The 21,396-nt window shown below is 38.6% G+C and overlaps 1 protein-coding gene across 4 annotated transcripts in view; it reads left to right on the top strand.

Moving 5' to 3' along the window:
* Window positions 1-1,119: 1,119 nt before the first annotated feature.
* The window catches only part of Socs6 (suppressor of cytokine signaling 6), a 29,116-nt gene continuing 8,839 nt past the window's right edge, over window positions 1,120-21,396 (top strand). The window contains exons 1-3 of one of the 4 annotated variants that reach the window (XM_076912337.1): window positions 1,134-1,295; window positions 7,163-7,287; window positions 7,433-7,507. The gene's annotated coding sequence lies outside the window, so the exon portion shown is untranslated. Of the gene's footprint in view, window positions 1,296-7,162; window positions 7,288-7,432; window positions 7,508-21,396 lie in introns of all 4 variants that reach the window. The other 3 variants (XM_076912338.1, XM_034518478.2, XM_076912339.1) reach the window with 3 other exon arrangements.

A 21,396-nucleotide genomic window follows, 5' to 3' on the forward strand; every position in this document is an offset into this window, starting at 1 on the left:
CTTCTATCTAACCACCATCAGTCTCACTGGTATTTCAATTTCAGTCTACATTCTACTACTCTCTGAAATCAGATATCTGACTCTAAATTAAGTTGAACTGGGTTCAGAGGCTCAAGACTAAGGAGGCCATCTTGGGGATGGCAAGAGAGGAGGAAGGAAAAGTAAGTCAGAGAATATGAAATGAATTGCATTTTGACTAGGATAACAGTAGTGATTGTGTTCATTAATCCATTCAAGTCAATACTGAGAATGACAATGGTGAGTCTGGTAAATAATGCATAATTTCAAATGACACAGCTATAGCATCCCATTATAAAAACCAATTTAACTCCCATAGGTCCCATGTTCTATTATTTAGCCAGATTTTGTGTTTAGATGAACACTTTCTACTGAACATTTCTAAGAATTAATATAAATTATTTGAACATTACTATTTTCTATTTTTTTTAAACTAACAATTTCACTAAAACACAGCAGGCCTGGAATTTACTTCTGAGGCTCTTCCAATTCTTCTATTCCCCAGCTTTATCTCTTTATATATTTCCTTTTGAAAAAACTTATACCATTCAAGAAACACTTTTAAAGCTTATACAAATTCTAAGCTAGATTTAAATAATATATTTCCTCCCTTTATTGAGGTATTAATATTTTCTTTAATTGCTCACCATTATAGAAAAAATAAATTTCCATTGGCCTACTTATGGACAGTAATAAATTTTTCTTGGTCTGCTATACATTAGAAGCATACTGTGTTAATTTGTAAGAAAGTGAGTTAAGTCTCCAAAGCCTAAATACACACACACACACACACACACACACACACCCTTATTAATTGCAGGAGCTCCTCTGAAGACTAGAAGACGTGAAAGAAGGGCTAAGACTAGTTTTCTTAAGACCAAATAAACTAGAGAAGGTGCGGAAAAGCTTCCCACTTGTAGCTCAGCTAGGCAGGGAGAGGAGCAGGAACCCAGAGCCTCTGATGTCTGAGAACAACCTGAGAACAGCCCTAATCGCAATTGCTGAACAGCCCGCGGGAGAAAGGGGCGGAGCCGATCGCACTCGCGACCGCGGCCCCGCCCCCGGGCCCCTCCCCACGCGACGCCCCGCCTACCGGGCTGTGCCGAGGGCGCGGGCGGCCGGGGCTCCTGCGCGGTGGCTCCGCTCCCGCCTGGGCCGCGGCCGCGCGCCCTCCTTTCGGGGAGGAGGAAGAGGAGGAAGGAGGAGCGGCGGTGGGAGGAGGGCCGAGCGCGGTAGTCGCGCCGCCGCGGGGAGGAAGCGGAGCCGGCGGCTGTAGGGTGAGCAGGGTGGCGGGGGGAGGCGCGGGGTCGCGTGTGGCCCAGAGTAGGGAGGTGAGAAGGAGGCCCAGGCCGGCGCTCCGACCCTCGGCTCCACGCCCGCCCCGCCGCCGTCTTTGTTGCCCGGGGCCCGCGGCTGTGCGAGGCCCGGGCTCTGCGAGGCCTGGGCGGCGGGGCCTGCGGGCCAGGCCAGTCGGGGCTCCCGGAGCGGGACCGCGGAATCAGCGCGGTCGTCTGGGCCGGGGGTGGCGTCCAGGGGGATGAGGTGCGGAGTGGGGCCGGGACCGGATGGCTGCGCGCGAGGTACCCCGGAAGGGTCGCGGGAGGAGGGCCGAGCCATTTAAACTGCCCTGATCTCGCACAGGCCCTCGTTTGCTCCCGGAGTTGGCAACTTCAGGTACATACCATTGTGGCTCTGAGCGGCACTGTTGGTGTTTCCCAAGAGCAGGGCCTGACCCCAAACTTGGAAGAGTTGTGCGTACCAACTTAGTGTGCAGTCAGAACGAGATTTGGGGTTCTCGTCCCCACTTTTTGTAATTGGAGACCGGTGAGACTGAGGTGGAACTCTGGTTTCCGGTAGGGAGAAAATGTTGAATTCCTGAAGGTCTCACTGAGGCAACGTGCTGCTGTGCCCGAGTACCTTGCAGTATACTAATTACAATTATAATGTGAATTAACACACGAGAGACTTCCCAAATACAGTTTTAATTTATAGTGTTCTTTGGAATAAAGATAAACTTGTAATCAGACAAAGGTAGACCCTCCCCCCCCCCCCCCGCCTACGCAAAGGTGAATTATCAGCCGCAGTAGGTAGCAGTTTACTTCAATGTTTACTTTTAACTCACCGACTCCCACAACGTGGAATCCACATAGTTTACTTGAATGAATGAGTTTTCACTTGGAATCTCAGTGTTTTGAAGGCAGTGAAAAACACCAGTGGTATTGCTTACAGGTATCATGGATAGAGTACAGTCAGGGTAGCATATAGTCTGTGGCTTTCTTCTGCACTGATTTCTCTAAAGTGCTGCATGTGTGGATGTGAGAAAAAGGTTTAGGATCCATTCCTGCTCCTAGAAAGTAGGTCACCTTAACCTTTTGGTTCCACCACTCTCCCTAATCCTTGTTTCTTTGAGGGCTTGGCTTCTGGACAGTGGGCTTCATAAGGGTCAGGATCTACCAAGTTATTTATCTGAACTTCTAGCTTTTCTTGGGCTCCATTTAGCGTCTGTTTAAAGCCACTTCTGTTTGTGTTTATCTCTTATGACTCCTCTGAATTCAGGTCCCTGGCCCTGCTCCTTTCCCTTCTGACTATGGAACTAAAACACTGTCTCCCTCAGGGAGTCATCTGAGTGTCCTCCCTTGTTAGGACACCTGCAGGGAGTGGCAAGGCAGGGATTTGGGTGCTAGCCGAGGCACAGGGTGTGGTGTGGAAAAACGCTCCTATACCAACTGGATTCCAAGCCGTTTACCTTCTCATGTTCTTCAGTCTTGCTTTAGAATGGAGAAGCCTTGTTTTTAAGGGCTGTCTTTTTCAAAGAACAGAAACCAAGTGCTTTTGTAACCTTCTTGTGTAACTTCACTCCTTAGAGAAAACCCTGCTAATTTTTGCCACTGTGGACAGTTTCAGGAAACCTTGTGTTACCAGGAGAATCTTTTATTTTGCTTACAGTGTATCTCATGATCTTATTTAAAGTCATGAGATACACTGAAACGAGCCAAATTCTTTATGTCTATTTCTGAGTTTCTTGGTGGTTGCTGTCATTCTCAAGAATATGTGTTGGGGAGGAACAGGATGATACATACATGTGTACGGCCATTTAGAATGTGTGACTTCTCTTCTGATTTCATGCAGTTTACAAGTGACACTCATGTTTGTAGAAGGAGTGTACTTTTGTGAAAATATTATTTTCATGAGGAATCAGTCTGGCTTTCCTAAATGGCTGTTTTGTTGATATCTGAGTGACCATATTTAAGATTTCAGTTTCCATACTGCACACAGAAGATGTGACATGTGCTTGGGGTGGTCATTTACCAGCATATTGTGACCTTGAACAGGCTTTGAAGGAGCTCTTGACACTTCTTTAAATAGATCTAAATCATCTCACAGTTTTAGTAAGTATATATTTTATTTGAAGTGAATCCAAACTCTTAATTGGGCTACAGGATTTTTATGTAGGTTTGCACCTTGTCTTATACCATGGTTATACCCTAGCCCTTCCATTCTGCAGTATTCCACACTGCTTTACAACACCCAGCCTTGATACAGTGGTTCTGTTAATTCTCAGTGTCCACCAGTGGCTACTTGTATGGGAGGATTATTCTCAGACCTTACTGCTGGTGTCCATTCCTCTGAGAACCTTCCTAAGAACTGTATGCCTCTTGAAGTAACAAATTGGCAAGTTTCCTTTAGACATTGCTGTCTAATTATTCTATGTTCTTCTTTCAGGTCTGTTTTCATACAGGTTCCAGGAAGGTAGTATGCTTTAGACAGTCTCTTTTCCCGTCCTGTCCCCAACACATCCCATGGAACTTGGCCACTTTCTCTTTTGTGTCTTTAACATATCCTTTGGAACTTGCACACTATGCAGGGACCTACTATGCAGAAAGTGTATGTAGTTCTCATCACATTAAAGAGGCTTACTGAGTAGATATTAGATAGCTTTTGGTATTGTATCTTGTTTGTCTTTGTCCAAGCTGATTTGCTTAGGTGAATAAATCATAACATTAGTAAAATCGGAAGCCTTGTATTCACATAGCCCAAATACACCTTCACAAAGAGAGCTGTTTCCCCTGGAGACATAATGTGTATGAGTTGACTCATAGACCAAACTGGGTTATGGCACAGATGGGCAGATCTGCATCACCTTTGTAAGTATGGTTATTTGTCAGTGTGGAAAGCAGTTATTCCAGAGCATATTTTCTTGCTGTTTCTTTACACAGCTTAGTAAAGTCAAGCCTCAGTTATCTGAAATCTCTTCACAACCTCAGTTTTAAACAGAGAATCAAGCAAGAAAAAAACAAAACAACCAAAAAAAAAAAAAAAAAACCAATTTGGAATTAGACATGCCAGACACTTAGAAGACTGATTGCAGCAGTCTCTCACGGGGATACAAATCTAGATTGAATTTTAACACTTTGGTTTTGTATAATAGCTTTTTAAAAAAAATATCTTATTTGTTTTATCTGTAAAGTATTAGTTTCTGAGAACTGAGATGAGAAATTGAGACAGCACGTATACTGTGTTGGTGTTTAGAATATAACAAGTGATGGCAATAATAATAATAATTAGTTTAAAATGTTTTCTGGCTGGTAAAAAGTAATATGCTAAAGAACCAGCAATATCTCTGTATGATGCAGACATTCTAGTTTAAAATGCCCAATATGGGAAATGGGTATAAGACACAGAGTCAAGGATCATGGACACGGCAGGGGAATCCAGCTGAGCACAGGTAACTGGTAGTATGCAAGCTGCTAGGGTGTGTCTGTGTGTATAGCGGGGTTCACAGGTTAGCATAGATGCCAGTGGAACTTGGCTGTGGGCTCAATACCTTTTAGTTGATATGAGTCCTCTCTGCAGTTTCTTGATGTGTGGTATGAAGCTGTCTTACTCCTCTGTACAGCCACCATACTAAAGTATTGTCTTAAAATTATTGAAAATGTTTTGAAGACAGTTGTAATGATTATCCCATATCCCATATCCCTTGGGCATTAGAGAAGAAAAGAGAGAGAGAGAGATGATGGACTAGAAGATGTCACTCAAGACCTCAGTGGCAAGCTGTCATATCATCAGTAAACCCCAAGGATGTCAGTGCCACCCTGAAGTGAACTTGGAGATTTGTGTATCTCTACAAAGAAGCATGAGATTGTATTTAATGTTTGAACTTGTGTTTAAACTATCTCATTAGAAATGCAGATGTGAGGGCCCTATTAGATAAAAGATTTTTACCAAAACTTAATCATTTAGTTTGATCTTTATAATTACACAGATAAGCTTGGTTTACTAAGTGCCTCAGAGAGCTCTTTGCTATAGATTTTATTTGACTGTAGTGTCAGCAGTGTTAGCACACTTAGGGTAAGATGAGTTCTCATTGCCAGGTGTATTACTTGTGAATTGCTTGTGTATTACTTCTCTTGTACAAATTTTGAAATTTCTAATGTATTATTCTAAAAGTTTAGCTTTGGTTCCCCCCCTCCCCCCCCATAGAGTTTCTTAGTGTAACTTGTCCTGGAACTTACTTTGTAGACCATGCTGACCTCAAACTCAGAGCTCCACCTGCCTCTCCTTCCTGGGTGCTCTGATTACCTTCATCAGTGATTCAGTTGTCTGTTGGCATCTCTTTTAATGGAAAACACATATTTAGGGAATATTGTTGCTGAATATTACAGACTGGCAGAGTTTATAAACAAGTAGGAAATATTTGTATTTTTGTGCTTTTATAATCTATAAAATTGTTGTAATTTCATATTAGAAAGAGTTCAATAGTCAGACTTTATCATTCTACAGATGAGTGAATGAATGAATAAATGAATAAATTCAGAGTGAAGTGTTTATGCAGTTAGCTTAGTTACAGGCCCCTTCTAGAGGATTTCAGCATAGAGTCTCATACACACAGCTCTCACTACCGTTGGTGCCAGTGGTTTAATTAACCCTGGACTTGGACATTTGTACTTCTCGCCTCATGAGCAGTTGTCTGGGTTTGGCTAGGAGAGATACAGAAGCAGAGACAGAAAGAACTTGTAAGTCTAGAAGTTTTTTCCCAAAGGGAATTCTTTGTTTTGCTTCTTGAGTTCTTGAAACTCATACTTGTAAAAACTTTTTGAACTGTGAGGAGGTAGTACCTTTCTGTTTGGGGCCTTTGTATCAGCTAATGTTGCTTTGAATATTTGGTTTATAGTCTGGTTGTGCATAAAATTTTAGGTACTATTTACTCAGGAGAAATAGGTTATGTGGCACTGATGGATTAACCCTAAAATCTCAGTGTGTTATAAAGGATGAAAATTGGCTTTTGCTTTCCTAGTTTTTAGAGGGATGAGTCCTTGTGACTTCCTTTGGATCAGTCTGTTCTTCTGTAATTTCTGTCCTACCTCTGGCAAGTGGAGAGGAAGGCAGGTCCAGAATCCAGCATCTCATTTTGCAACAATGCCAGCGAATGTAAAGACTCAAGGAGAGCTATTGAGCTTTTGGGGTGACAGAGTTGGAGGTTTGAAGGTGTTGCCCATCATTGTGTGGCCTTCACTGTTAAGACCTTGGGCCAGCTACCACTGCTTTACAGCAGTTGTGTTTTTCTAGAAATTTTTTGTAGTTTTTGTAATATCTGTTTATACTAAAGCTTCGTAATGGTTTGTATCATCATTATTCTTTTATTCTTAAAATGTATTGTTTCATTGATTTTTAAACTTATGCTCTTCAATTCTAGGAAGACTTTAAACCTTCGTTTGTAATTTCTACTCCCTCATTTTTTTTTGTTTTTACTTCTCTGAAGTTGTTTTTTGTTTTGTTTTTGCCACAGAAAGTCCTGGATTGATTTGTTTATTAATTATTTTTATTTTCTCAGTTTTTCATGTCAGTCTTTGGGAGGGAGGGAAGGTGTTGTATTTAAATCTTTAACAATAAATTTTGGTTTCCTTACCTTCCTGCACTCCCAAAACTTACTTCAAAGCTGTGGTCTTTTCTCGGGGCTGTTTCTTCTTGTCTTCTGTTCTAGAAGGCTTGAATTGTCATTATTTTTTCAGTGTTGGATCTGGAAAGCAGGACTTGGCACATACTAGACAGATATACTATCACTAGCTACCATTGGGTGCTGCAGCTGAGGCTAGTCTAAGCCTTTTTAACAATTGTTTCCGGTTGTCTTTTCTTTTGCTTTCAGGTTTTCATTTCATATGAGGGAATGGTAGTATGCTGGTCAGATTTTTGTCAACTGGACACAAGCTACAGTTATTTGGAAAGAGGAACTCTAAATTGAGAAAATGCCTCCATAAGATTTGCCTGTAGGTAAGTCCAGTATGTTTTCTTGATTAATGATTGATGTGGGACAATGAACTTTTGGGCATGTGATCCTGGTTGATGAAGAAAGCAGGCTGAACAAGCCACGGGGAGCAAGCTGGTAAGCAGTATTCTTTCATGGCTTCTGCTCTAGTTCCTGCTTCCAGGTTCCTGCCTTGAGTTCCTGACCTGACTCTGTGATGGACTGTGATCAGAATATGTAAGTCAGGTAACTCCTTTCCAAGTTGCTTTTAGTCATGGTGTCTTATCATAGCAGTAGAGACCCCAGCTAAGACAAGTAGCAGTTAACATGTATGCTTTTTCTTGTTCGGATTTTTGTTGCCTTTTTTTTTTAAGACAATTTTGCTGTTGCCAAGGCTGAAATTCGCTGTATTGTCTAGTCTAAGATCCTCTGGAGCTCCCCATTCTTATGCCTCAGCCTCTCAAGTGATAGGATTGCAGGCCTGTATTGCGTAGTCTGCTCAGGAACTATATGGTTAATCAGGCCCTTAAGCAAAACTAGCAATTAGCTGGCTTGCTTCCCTCTCCCCCTTATTTCCTTGTGTTAGAGCTCAATCTCAGGCCTTAAGTTTTCCATATTATTCAAGTAAGCACTTTACCACATTCTGTATCCCCAACCTAAAGCCAGATGATCTACAATGGGCAACATGAATAGCTATAAGTTGTATCGTGTTATTTGTTTATTTATGTTTTTTTATTTTAGGGAGGTGTGTGTGTGTGTGTGTGTGTGATGATAACTTACAGGAGTTGGTTCTCTCCTTTCACTGTTTAGGTTCTGGGATTGAACTCAGGTCCTCAGGTATGGCAGTATCAATACCCTTTTACCTGTTGAGCCAACTCACTAGCCCATGTTGGATAATTTTATTTTAGCTAGATTAATTTATAAAGCAATCAGTCTTTTTGTGAGATTGTTATATTTTTTTGGTTAATAGGGCTGTATTGCTTAAGTGATTATTACTCTTGGAGATCCTCTGTACCTCTAATGATTGATAGATAAAGTTTACCCTAGCTCTGTACATTTACTAGTAAGTCTTATGTGAATTACTTTTTATATCTCAAATCTATTATTCTAAAATCTTACTCTTTTTTTTAAAGTTTTTATTGATTCTTTGAGAGTTTCACATCATGTACCCTAGACTCACTTATCTTCAGGTCCCCTCATATCTGACCTTCACCTTGTAACTCCCTCCTGCCCCTGCTCCCACAAAATAAAACACACACACACACACACACACACACACACACCCCAAAGCATGGAAATCTCATTGTGGAAGCTGTAGTGTGTCACAGTGTGTTCCATAGTATATTTCTCTCTATCCACACATCTTCATTTGCAAATGTTCATTGAAATGAGTCATTGGTCTGGTTTAAGATTTCTGGTTTCTGTGGCACCATCAATATTGGATCATTACTGGGACTTTCCCCTGATATCCTGTTATTGCCCTATGTCATTGAATCCTGCAGCTTTGGATCAACAGGACTAGCCCTTTTATGCATCCCAACCATTCACAGATGGTAGAGTAAAATTTTATTCTTAATTCAAGTGTAATTTAGAAAATGCAATTGTTTTTTTTTTTTTTTTTTTTTTTTTACCATAAAGCTCATAACTTATGGCAGAAATAAAAAGTTATGTGTTCTTTATGCAAAAACATTTGAATAATAAACAAATTTCTTTTTGGATTGGAATTTCTGTGTTAAGGTCTACAGACTCTGAGAATAGTCAGGAACTTTATTACTTTTTAGTCTTTTAGACATTTGTATGTCTGTGTTGTCTGTCAAGAGTCTGAGTTAAACTTTTTTACTGTAATAGTTTAGTGCATTGAAGAGAATTTTACATATGAGTAAGTTCTTAGAGAAATCATGTAATCATGTGGTAGCATCATTCTGCTGTATTACTTCTACCCACAGTAAAAATGTAGATCTTCTTTGGGTCTTATGTAATTCTTCAGTTTGTCTAAAATTCATAAAGAACTTAACCTACTTGATAACCAGAAAGGTTACACTTATTTCATAGGCAGTGCAAATGATGAGCATTTTGGAGAATATGTAATATTTCAGCTAAAACCATTCTGTTGACATTTATTAAACTGTTATTTAATTTTCAACTGTCAGTTATGACAATGTATCAGCAAATTCCTATTAAAACAATTACATTTACAGCACAGACCAGGGTTTATAATATTATATAACTTATTACTAAATATTATAATAAAAATCTTTTCAAATAGTCAAGTATAATTGTGCCTTAGTCAATAAAGTAGATATGTGGGAATCATAAGGATTTTAATAGTAAGTTGAGTAGCATGCACATGATTTCCTTTATTAGTGTTGCCCTTGTGCCACTGGTTAAGGAAACAGTTTGTTGAAATATCTGATAGTTACTTTATTGATGACCTAGCCCAGATACAGAGTGAAGGAATACATATGTTGATTGCCATGTATTTTCAGTACACTAATTCTCCAACATAAAAACTAATGTCTTCCACTGTAACACTATGCAGAGTAGCACAGACCTCACAGGTAGAAGCTCAGTTCATAGACTTCCCCATCTTGCTTACTCACATAAGTCAGAGGTTCCCATAATGACATTTTCTGATTAGATAATCTGTAGAACTAAGTAAAATACTTAGTTGACTGGCTTATTGTAAGGATTACATACTGGGAAAAGATGAGTAGAAAGGCTGCATGGGATGCGGTGTTGGATGTGATTTGTAGTTCCTGTGCCCCCTTAGCATGCCCTGCTTTCCCAGTGCCTCTTGTATGCAGGAGCTGGTGATCTATTGAGAGTGTTTATAGCACCTGATCGATCTCTTGCTCTTTTTTTTTTTTTTTTTTTTTTTATTGACTAAGTTTTTATTCTCTTTATATCCTGATCACAGCCCTTCTCAATCTCTTAATTCTTCTGTTTCCTCCTGATGTGGTAGTGGGGCCAAAAGTTCTCACTCTGTAGTGTAGTCTAAGTCACAACTTTGGGGTGATTGAAAGTTACCTGTCAGATTAGGAAGATACTTTCATCACTTAGGAAATTGTAGGGTTTAGCTGTGTCAGGAATGAGACAAAGACCAAACATTTCCCATGATACTTTACTACTCATGCACTTGAATTAACAAGTGCCAACTTAGTTGTAAAATGGGTATAATAGATTTAATGTGCATACACACTGAAAGAATAACATCTTAGAGATATTGAGTTGATGGACTATATACCACCTGTAGCATGGTGGCCTGGAACTCAATATGTGGAGCAAGCTGCCTTTTCAAGGCATAAGGATCTGCCTGATTGTACTACTGGGATTAAAGACTGCGATATCTACTCCTTTCTAAAGTGCAACTTGTTAAATGAATAAAATATTAAGGGAAAGTGAAAATTTATTTCATTAATTCTTAAAAACTAGCTGCATTAACTTTTTGTATGTGATTGAAATTATGAACATTTTTTCCCCTCTGTAATACAGCAGGAATGTAGTAAATTAGGTTATAAGATTCATGTAAGACTTGCTCTATAGGTTACACATACAAGTCTCCAAGCATGCTTTAGAGATTAAGGCTCTTCATTCATATGGCAAATCTGGAACTCAGTAAGGAAGATCGGTTGCTTTGAACCTCTGCAAACTTTGGTTGTGCTTCCCCGTAGGTTAGTGTCAGTAACTTGTGACTAAGCCTACTTAAAATTTAACTAAGACTTTTGCTCTTTTGCTGTAATTATAAATTGTCATTTTCTTTTATGATAGTTTTATGCCCCTTTTTTAAGTTATATTTTGTAAATCCACTTTTGTCCTGAAAATACTCCATATTGTTTTTTAAAGATTTATTTTGATTATTTACAGGCCCTGAAAGAAGTAAAAAAAAATTTTATTGCATTTCTTACACTTTAGTTATTTTTATTTGCATGTACATGCCAGACATTGTGAAGCTGGCCTGTTGTAAAAGACATGAGAGACCCTAGAGTACAAAATGAAGGGCATTAGAATAGAAGCAGTCACCACTGTCAGCAACTGCCTTGTCTTTCTGGGTACCAGTGCTTTTTATTAAAGTATAAACTAAGACAAAGGAAAAAGCAATGAAAACATCTCTAAGATGTTATTATAGTAATGCAAAAGACTGAAACTAGAATCTGTTGGCAAAATAGTTAAATTATGCATATATTTTGAAAACAGCTGTGATTAGTCTTTCATGACATTCATTAGGCTTCAGATCAAGAAAAGAGCCAAAGGTGATTCTGAATGCGTCGATCTGAGTCCTTGAAAGAATGAGGTAGCTGTAAGTGAAATGGCTGTAAGTGGAAGTGGGAGCATACAGGTAAAGCAGGTTTGAAAGTGAGTTGGAAAACATGCAGTTTCGTGTTAACCTGCTGCATTTCAGTTATATAGAAGACATCCAAGTAGCAATGTCAACAGGAGAGTTGAATAGAGTTGGCCTATAAATGGTGAGATAGGAATATGGGAATGGATGCTGTTTAGGTACTTTTTAAGAATAAGTATAGAATTGTGAAATGTTTGCATAAAGAAGAGGGGAACATGCCTGAGTGATGTGCTCCATCAAGAAGGGGCTGGAGGGAAACCAGCAAGGGGGTCTAAAAGTGATGTGACCTAGTTGCAAAGACACAAAGTTCTGTTGAGAAAAAAAGTTTTAGTAGCATCTTAGATAAAAACTAGGCAGCTGGCCCCAGGCTGCTCCTGTGGTAGTGAAGTGCGGCTGGCAAACAGAGTAGAAAGCAGGAGTTGTTTGTCTCTAGGGAATGTTGCCACTAGGGAGCTGAGATGGAGCCATGGCTATGGAGAAAGTGGGGTATTTATTGAGAGGAATGATTCAGCAGAGGCAGAGTTGTTAGGAGATGGAATGTGCAAAGACAAGGTTGTGTTGCCTTTAGAAAGTTGCTAAGGAGTGATATGGAGCAAACATTATTAATTGGATTGGCAAGATAATCGGATGCACACTTTTCTTTGCCTTCATTTTTGATGCTGAGGCTTGAACCTAGGACCTTGTACTTGTTGGGAAGGCTCTCCACAACAGAGCTTTATCCCTAGCTACAAAGTTTTCTTTTGATGATTTATTTTCTTTGAAAATAGAGGCTGAGCCATCAGCTGAGATTGAAGATGGCTTATTTATTTAGATGTGAGGAAAGGTGAGGGTGGAATGGTCAGCAACAAGAGAGAATAAACAACAACAACAAAAAAAAGCCAGTTGATTTCTAGATAGCAATGATTGACCTCACATTCTGCCTTAAGAACTAAAGGAGAGCCATTTGTGTGGCCTTTCCCAGCCGTGGTCAGCTGTGAATGCAGCTGTGGCCTAGGCAAAGACATACCCAGTGCCTGGGTGTGAGGGTGGAGGGAGGGATCTGAATGCAGTGTCTGCAAGTGGTGTCTGCATTGGTTAGCTGTGGACTGTAAACCAAATTGGGGGGGGGTGCTATTTAAAGTTGATTTGGCATAGTTGTCATTTAAATTTTGAATATGTAAGACCAGTAGACCATGATGCATATCAGTATAAAACTTTATGTCAGATTCTATAACATAAAAAGGAGGAAGAAATTATCTAGGTTTTACTAAAGCAAAATAACAGTCTTACTCATCTATTGGCTTTTTGTTTGTTTGTTTGTTTGTGAAATTTTTTGTTACTTGGTGAAGTAACTGACTCCAAGAAGAAGCCTTCTGTTTTGCTTGAAACGGTGGATTTACATGGCCATTCCCAAGTAAAATCAATTTTCAGAGAAACAAATAACTTCACAGAATTTTCTCTTGAATACTCCAAGTTCATATTAACTAACATATCTAAAGAATTCTGCTCTCCAACAACAGGCTCCTTCTCTGTCCACTTTCTTCCCTATTCATTCTACATAACTGAGACCACATTTTACATATAATTTTATTTCCTGTGCTGTGCACTTAACAAATGAACACTATGGGCACCCCCATGTTATTTAACCGTGTAAACACGGATTTCAGTGGCTCATCACAGTCCACGTGCCCCTGTGCCAGCATTTGTTTCACTGTTTCATTGTTCTCACACTGTTGGAAATTAGGATGTGTTTGATTTGATTTTTAAGACTCAGTTATTTTTATCGTAATTCAAGAAGCATTGTTATTTCTTAAAATGTATAAAAATAGTATTGCCGTGAGAGATTATGATGATTTTTAAAACTTGACGGTTGCCAGATTAATTTGCATACCTGTATTAAGAGCAATGGCTAATGTGATCAGAAAAGTTTTGGCTGATTTGAATTAGAAAATGCTCTTATTGGTTTCTTGCTTTGATTCTTATATAAGAATCAATAATTTCTCTGAATATTGAGCCAATTAGTTATCCAAGTGAAAAAATTAATCCCTACCTTACATAAATCAGTAGTAGGCTGACCAAGAACTTCTATATAAATGGCAAAACTTTTTGTAGAAAATACAGGCAAAGTTGTATTTCAGTGTCAATGTAATTTCTTGAAGAAAGTAAAAGGCTCAAATATAAAAGCACAAAAGGAACAGAGTCAGAAACACAGAAAGACACAAGTGTTATGTACAAGGGAAAATGCACTGAAAGAAAGTGGGAAACAGGCAATCTGTGGGGCTGGATATGGAGAGATTTCTAGACATCTACATGTGTCATAGTTCTTTTTTATAATGGAATAAAGCTATCTAGATGATCCTGAGTAATCCCTTTTATATCAATTGATCATTGCTATTAGAGCAACTTGTTTGTGAGCCATGAGATAGCTCAGTGGGTGACAGTGATGATGACCACCAGAGTTGATGACCACAATTCTATACCCAGAATCCACAACGTGGAAGAGAGAACACTCCTGCAGATTATTCTTTGACTTCCACAAATATACACACAATCCTGACAGTATTACAACCCCGCACAAATACATACAAAATCAGCACTAGAACCTGGTCCTAGTGATTTCTGTGTGTTGTCAAGTTTGTTTGCTAATATTGGGTTAAGGCTTTTTGGAACCTTGAGGGATCCCCACTTCCAGGTCTCTTGTGTTTGGGTTTGGCATTATTTCTTCTCTATCATCTAAAAGAATTAGGGATTTCCTGCAATTTATCTTATTGGTTTCTACTCTGTTATTTACTCAGAGTGTGTGTGTGTGTGTGTGTGTGTTCATATTGTCTGGGTCTAGTTCTATATTGCATTTACTATTTTCTTAGAGTTGGTTTGATTTAAGTTTTACATTCTCAAGGGTTTCCTGTGTGCAGTCCACACTGGCCTCAGATTCAAGTGCTAGGCTTACATAATTGCTACAATGCCTATTTATAAACTGCACCACTTTGTTTTATTTTTTTTATTCTGTTTGGAATATGTTTTAAGCTTATGGTTTCTAGTCTTTAGCCCATAGATTATTTAGAAATATTTTGTTTAATTTTCTTGTATTTAGTGGTTTTCCAGATTTATTTCTGTTGTATGTATATAATTTAGCTTCAGTGTGGTCAAAGAACATATCCTGTATAATATCAATCTTTTAAATACTGCTGAGTCTTGTTTTTGTCTGTCCTAAGAATGAAAACTTAAAAACAACACTCAAAGCTTTTATAAGTGTTCAAGTCCCAGACTGAGGTCTGTTGCCCAAAGTACTTGAGACAAAAAATGTTTCTGACTTTGGGTTCTTTTCCACGTTTGAATATTTGATTGTATGTAATGAGATGTCCTAGGGAAGAAGCTGCGTCTGAACACAAAGCTCTTCTGTTTTGTGTTCCCTTAGTGTATGAGTGAGTTTTTATTTCCTTCAACCTTGCTTTTGATTTCAGCCCATCACACCAGGTTAGGTGTGGAATTGTCAAAATGTTGGATTTCGTGTTCCAGGTTTTTAGTGTAGGGACTGTTAACATTCTCAACTCTTACTCTTTCTCCATTTCTTTGTGTTTTTCCTCCCTCTCTTCCCTCTTTCATCCTTTCTCCTCCACTCTCCCTCTTCTTCCTTTTCTCCCCCTCTTCTCCTTCTCCCCTCCTACTTCACACTGTGGGTTGAAATCAGGGCCTTGCTTCAGCCAGGAAACTGTGTCTATCAGTATACTGGGAACTTGCCTTATTGAAACTTTTAAGTATTATTATTGAATTGTCATTTCTCCTTTCACATCTTTGTTTATGTGTTTGGGGGTTTAATAACAAGTGTATATGCATTTATTGTTACTAAATCTTTATGATGTATTTACCTTCTTTTCATTTTGAAATGTCTGTTACTACTTACTATCTTAAAGTCTCTATTAGTACTTACGATCTTAAAACCTATTTTGTCTGATGTTAATTGAGCTATTTTAGGTCTCTTGATTACTTTCTTGATGTATTCTTTTGTATCCTGTTCTTTAAGTGATATGCATCATTCCATGTTAGACGAATCTTACAGACAGCATGTCTATACTATTATGAAACATTATGGCCAAAAGTAGTTTGGAGAAGAAAGGGTTTATTTGGCTTACATATCCTGGTTTACAGTCTTTTGAGAGAAGCCAAGATAGGAACTCAAGACAGGAAAATGAAGGCAGTAACTGAAGCAGAAACAATGTAGGAAGGCTGCTTACTGGCATGCAGAGCAAGCCAGTAAATAAATCAGGACTACTTACTCAGAGGTGGTCCTACCCACACAGTAGTTTGGGCTTGCAACATCAATCATCAGTCAAGAAAGTATGCTATCTGTGATGATGCCTGCTTTTAATCCCAGCACTCTGGGAGGCAGAGGCAGGCCAATCAGCCTAGTGTACATAGTGAATTCCAGGACAGCCAGTGTTATACAAAGAGACTTTATCTCTAAAAACATCCTTCTCCCAAAAAAGAAGAAAGAAAATGTCTCAATAGACTTGCCTGAGGTTCCCCTTCCCCAATGACCCTAGTTTGTGTTGGGTTGACAAGAAAGTAACCAGGACACAGCAATCCTTTTTTAAATTCATTCTGACAGTCCTTTGACTAGGTTAGGCATCTGCCAACTTCTGTAAAATATCAGATAGCAAAAATGTTAAGTTTTGCATGCTATAGAGCCTCTGAACTCCTTGTTTTGAGGAGGTGCCACATTCTGCAATATAGAAGTGTGGGGTTTTTTTTGACCCAATACAATTAATTAACAGGCATAGAAATTGGAATTTCATATAATTTTCTTAATAAAAGATTATCTTTTGATTTTATCCAGCTAGTAATACCATCGCTATTTTTCCTTGATGAATAAACAAGAGGAGTGATAAGTTTTGTGCATAGGGTACATCGTGGGCTGTGATGCTTGAAAGTGTTAAGTCCATTCACATGTAAGATATTTATTAATATGTCACATTTATGTATGCCATTTCACTGGCTTTTAAATTTACTTCATTTTATGTTTTTTCCTGTGTTATAGACTTCATGTGTTAAATGCATCTTTTAAATGTTAACTTCAGATTCTCATAAAACTTTGTGACAATGTCACAGACCCTTAGTTATTTATTTATCACAGTGTATTTCAAATAATGTTAATTCTGGTATAATATAAATTTGGCTTTTCCCCCTATGTCCTTCTGATTCCTTTTTGCTGTTTTACATACAGTGCATCTATGTATGTTGTATGTTGCATCTCAGTGATGAATATATTGATTTATACTTTTCTGTGTCCTTTAAAGCAAAGAGATGAGAGAAATTATAATATGTAAATTAACCTTTACTTTTATCATTTCCAGTCTTTTCCAAGTGACATTTTTTTTGAAGCACTTTCCTTCTGGTATGTTTTGTAGTTCCTGCTACAGAACTGCTAGCATCCCAACCTCTTTTCAACACGGGAATGCTTATGCATCATGGTAATTCGTTTTTCTGATTGCCCTACATTGCTTTGACTATAGAATTCTTGGTAGCAGAATGTCCTTCAGCATTTGAATGTGTCATCCTATTCCCTTCTGGCTTCCTTTGTTCCTGTTAAGAAGCTGGTCTCCTTTATATGTCTGCCTTCTTTTTTGATAGGTCCTTCCTTTCTTGCTCTCAGTCTTGCCATCTCCTGCACAGATTGCCTTCTCCAGAGGTCAGTAGTGTTTGTGAGCATGTGTATTAGTACTGTTTAACAGATAAGCTCAGCTTTAGTTACTTTGTGGGGGGAAAGGACTCACAAGTCTCCTCATTACATCATGTTACAGGTACATCTGTGCATATACTGTTTTTGCCTGTATTTCTGGATGAGGAAGCGTTCCACGGGCATCCAGAGCATTAGGAAATAAATGGTCCTGTGAAATGACTCAGGCAGAATGGCTTATTTGTGTTCTTGATCTTACTGTGAATTGTCCTGCTTCATGTCAACAATAAGTGGTAGTTTCTAGGTCATATACCAAGCTTTCAGTGCTTCCATGTTACTCAGAGGATTCCTTTTGGACTTTGGAGACATTATTAAATCTACTTTGTTTTTCTGTAAGGTGGAAATAAAGGTAGCCTTTCAAAAGTAGAACTCTTGTGAGGAACAGGAAGGGAAATGTACTTTTTGGTACCTTCTGACCTCCATAGCTGCAGGCATCAGTTCTGCAACAGCAAGTGAGAATGGGTGTTTGGAACCAGCTCCCTCCTGGCTTGAGCCACTGAATGTGCAACATCCTAAGGTTTCTACTTTATTCTACATTATTGCAGACATCTTAATGCCCTGCAGAACCCGAAGGCCTGAAGAGTACAGTGTTTGTCCTTCAGTCTGTGTTTCTAACCACTGCTTGTAGCTAAGTCTTCAGACTTTTCTGGAAAGCACAGTGTTTTGTCAGTGACTTGACAAAGGTTTATCTTACAATAATAAGAGAAGTGATAGAGGCAAAGACGTATGTATAAATTAAGGAAACTTGTGGAAATCCTATGAATGATAGAAACCCCTGCTTTGGATGAATTCAGGTGCCAGGTGTTAGATGTCAGGGATTTGGCTGTGCGAGGTATAGGTTCCTGGTGGCCACAGGGAACAGACCCACTACAATAGATTGAATTGTAGTTGAACTGGAAAGCAAATGGCTAAAGTCAATATGGGGTATATAGAATGAGGTCAGACATGAAGAGTCTTATCTGCATTGTAATATTTAAAACTAGGAAGATATTGACATGGCTGGGGAGAGTTTGAGAGTACCTTTAGCAGAGCTCTGCCTAGTATTATGCTATTCAACTTTAACAGGTGAGTGGTTGTTCAGTGCTAAAGTTAAACCTGCTCAATTGTTACAGAAAGTCCTAAATAAGGAAAGTGGGCTTCCAGACCATTTTCCTGTTCTTTTGAGATGTAACTATTGTTATCTATGTATTATCTGAGATGTTTAATGTATTGGCTTAGGTATAAACACACACACACACACACACACACACACACAGACACAGAGAGAGAGAGAGAGAGAGAGAGAGAGACAGAGAGAGAGACAGAGAGAGAGAGAGAGAGAGAGAGAGAGAGAGACAGAGAGAGACAGAGAGAGAGAGACAGAGAGAGAGACAGAGAGAGAGAGAACCATCTTTGCATTTAGTCTTACAGCTTTCTTTTTCTCATAATAGTCCTGGACTTCTTTCTTTGCCTGGACTTTCTTTCTTTTCTATAGTCTGTAGATATTTGATATGTGTGTATGTATATGTTGTTTTCTACAACTTAGGTTAAAGCTATGTTTTTTTCTAACTCCATAAGTTATTTGAGATTTAGTTATGTCTAAGATCATTTAATTGCTAAATAGAGCTGGGATATGCATAAGCTCAGTCTAGTTCTATAGTGTCAAAACTGCTTCATCAGATTTAAAAGGTTGTAAGATTATAAGAACTGATGAAACTGTATTCAGAAGACTTAGTCCTTCAGTTACTCTGTCAATATTTAGCTAGTGTTTACCACTATAAACAATGTAAGCAACAAGTTTGTTTAAAACAATGATAAAAAGAACATTGTCTTTATAATTTTGGCACAAGAACATATTCAAAAGACAAATTACTAATTGTATGTTTACTTGGTTAAAGCATATGTGAATTTGATAAATGTTTTAAAATAAACTTACAGAGCTTTCCCAAATTCCCGGGTGGGGTGTGTGTGTGTGGTGTGTGTGTGTGTGTGTGTCTGTGTGTGTCTGTGTGTGTCTGTGTGTGTCTGTGTGTGTCTGTGTCTGTGTCTGTCTGTCTGAAACTAGAGTTACTGGTGATTGTGAACCATCTCTTGTGGGTACCAGGAACCGAATCTGCAAGAGGTGCTTTTTACTGGTGAACCATCTCTCTGACCTGAAGATCCTTTTTTTTTTTTTTACATTTACATTTTAATACATTTACATTACATTTTACCATTTTAAGAATTTCACACATGAGTACTATATTTACATAATTTCCATACCTATCTGTTCCTCTTTTCCCCATGTCCCACTGCAAGCCCTCTCAAATATATGACCTCTTCAGTTATTGTTACACATGTATATGTGCATAGACATTATAAATACCTTGCTTTTGTTTTTTCTTTTTCTTTTTTTATTGGATATTTTATTTACGTTTCAGATGCCATCCCCTTTCCCCATTTCCTCTCCCTAGAAAACCCCTATCCCATGCCCCCTTTTTCTTTTTGCTTTTATACAATTTTTTAAAAATGTTAATCAAAGGCTTTATAAGTTTGGTATTGCTCAATCATAAGTGTAACCCAATACCCAACCTAGATATATCAACTATCTTTGACTGATAGAGACATGTGAACATCTGCCTCCATGCCCCCTCCTCTTTCTCTCTCTTTCTCTCTCTCATACCTAGCTTCTCCTCTCCTTCTTCTTCTCCTCTCCTTACTCCTTCTCTTCCTGTCCTTACTCCTTCCCCCTTAGCTCCTCCTAATATCACCCTTCCTGTTAAAATAAAACTTTTCTCTCTAAATACAATTAGAGCATAATTATGCCTATTTGTATCAGTGAGATACAAGATAGTCCTAATACCCAGTCCATCATTTTATTGACTAACCAGAACCTCTGTCATCTCTTCTAACTAAAACACTTAGTTCTGAACCTGGCTTTTTTCTTGGCTTTAGAATGAATGTTAGCTAAAGACTATCCGCTCAGATCTTTTCTTTCAAAGTGAATAGCCAGGATTGGCTATGAGAGTATAAGTTTTCAACCCTGTCAGAAATCCAGAATGACTGAGTTAACTAAAATTATGGGAAGCACAAAGCATAGCTTCTAAAACTTAGCCAATTTATAGAGACTGCTGAACACCTGGACACTCCCTATACTACAGAATGTTGAAGCATCAAATCTTCAGCCTTCTGGCCCAGAATCATCTGACAGACCTTAGTGATGCAGAATTATTAAGGGCTGATTACTCTGTCTAGGCAGATATAATCAGTCGACTATTCTGCATGTGTGTCCTTTTCTGGACAGTAATTTGTCTGTAGATGGAAAGAGGCAATTCTTGCTTAGTGGTTGTCTCCCCACAGCTGGAGTAACTCCAAAGATGCTCAGTTTCTTCTTAGAATCCAAGACAGGAAGCTGTCAGGATCAGACAGGTCTCTAATCAAAATGAACATTAATATAGAAATGTTTGTAACATCAATTATGTGGACTTCTGACGTTTTGAAAACCAACTATCCATGTAAGGTAATCTGGACTGTTGTCTGTTAATTCCTCTCAGCTATTTAAGGTTTTCATTGGTACTAGCTTCTTATTGATATAAAAGGGAGATGAATATTGATACTCTCATGGGCATTGTGCTTGTATAACACATTCAGGAATACAAGACTTAGACCCAGTCCTTCTTTAACATTTTTAACTGATTTGAGATGGTTAGCCTGTGAGTTAAGTGACTATAGCAAATTCATGGCTTTGAGTTTATTGTTAGGGTGGTTTCTATATTTTATTTTATTTAGAAATACCTTGCTTTCCTTTTAGTGTAGCTTATTTGTGTATGTGTGTAGGTCTGACAACTTGAAATTGGTTGCCTATAGCTCTTGAGGTGGTATTTTGTGAGATTTCCCCCTTCAAGGTTGTCCACTCCAAGATGTCAGCTGATGTTATCATTGTGCAGGTTTTTTTTTTTTTTTTTTTAGGTGACCATAGGTTAAGATTTCATGAGTGTGGCTCCCTATCATTTATAGAAGATACCATCTAGTAGCCAGTGTTCTGGATCTTTGACTATTTCAGTTTTTCTGCCCCTTCTTCTGCAGGGTTCTCTGAGCCTTAGGTATAGGTTGTATTGTAGA

The sequence above is a fragment of the Arvicanthis niloticus genome, chromosome 14, assembly GCF_011762505.2.
Source record: "Arvicanthis niloticus isolate mArvNil1 chromosome 14, mArvNil1.pat.X, whole genome shotgun sequence".
In the NCBI taxonomy this organism is placed as follows: Eukaryota; Metazoa; Chordata; class Mammalia; order Rodentia; family Muridae; genus Arvicanthis; species Arvicanthis niloticus.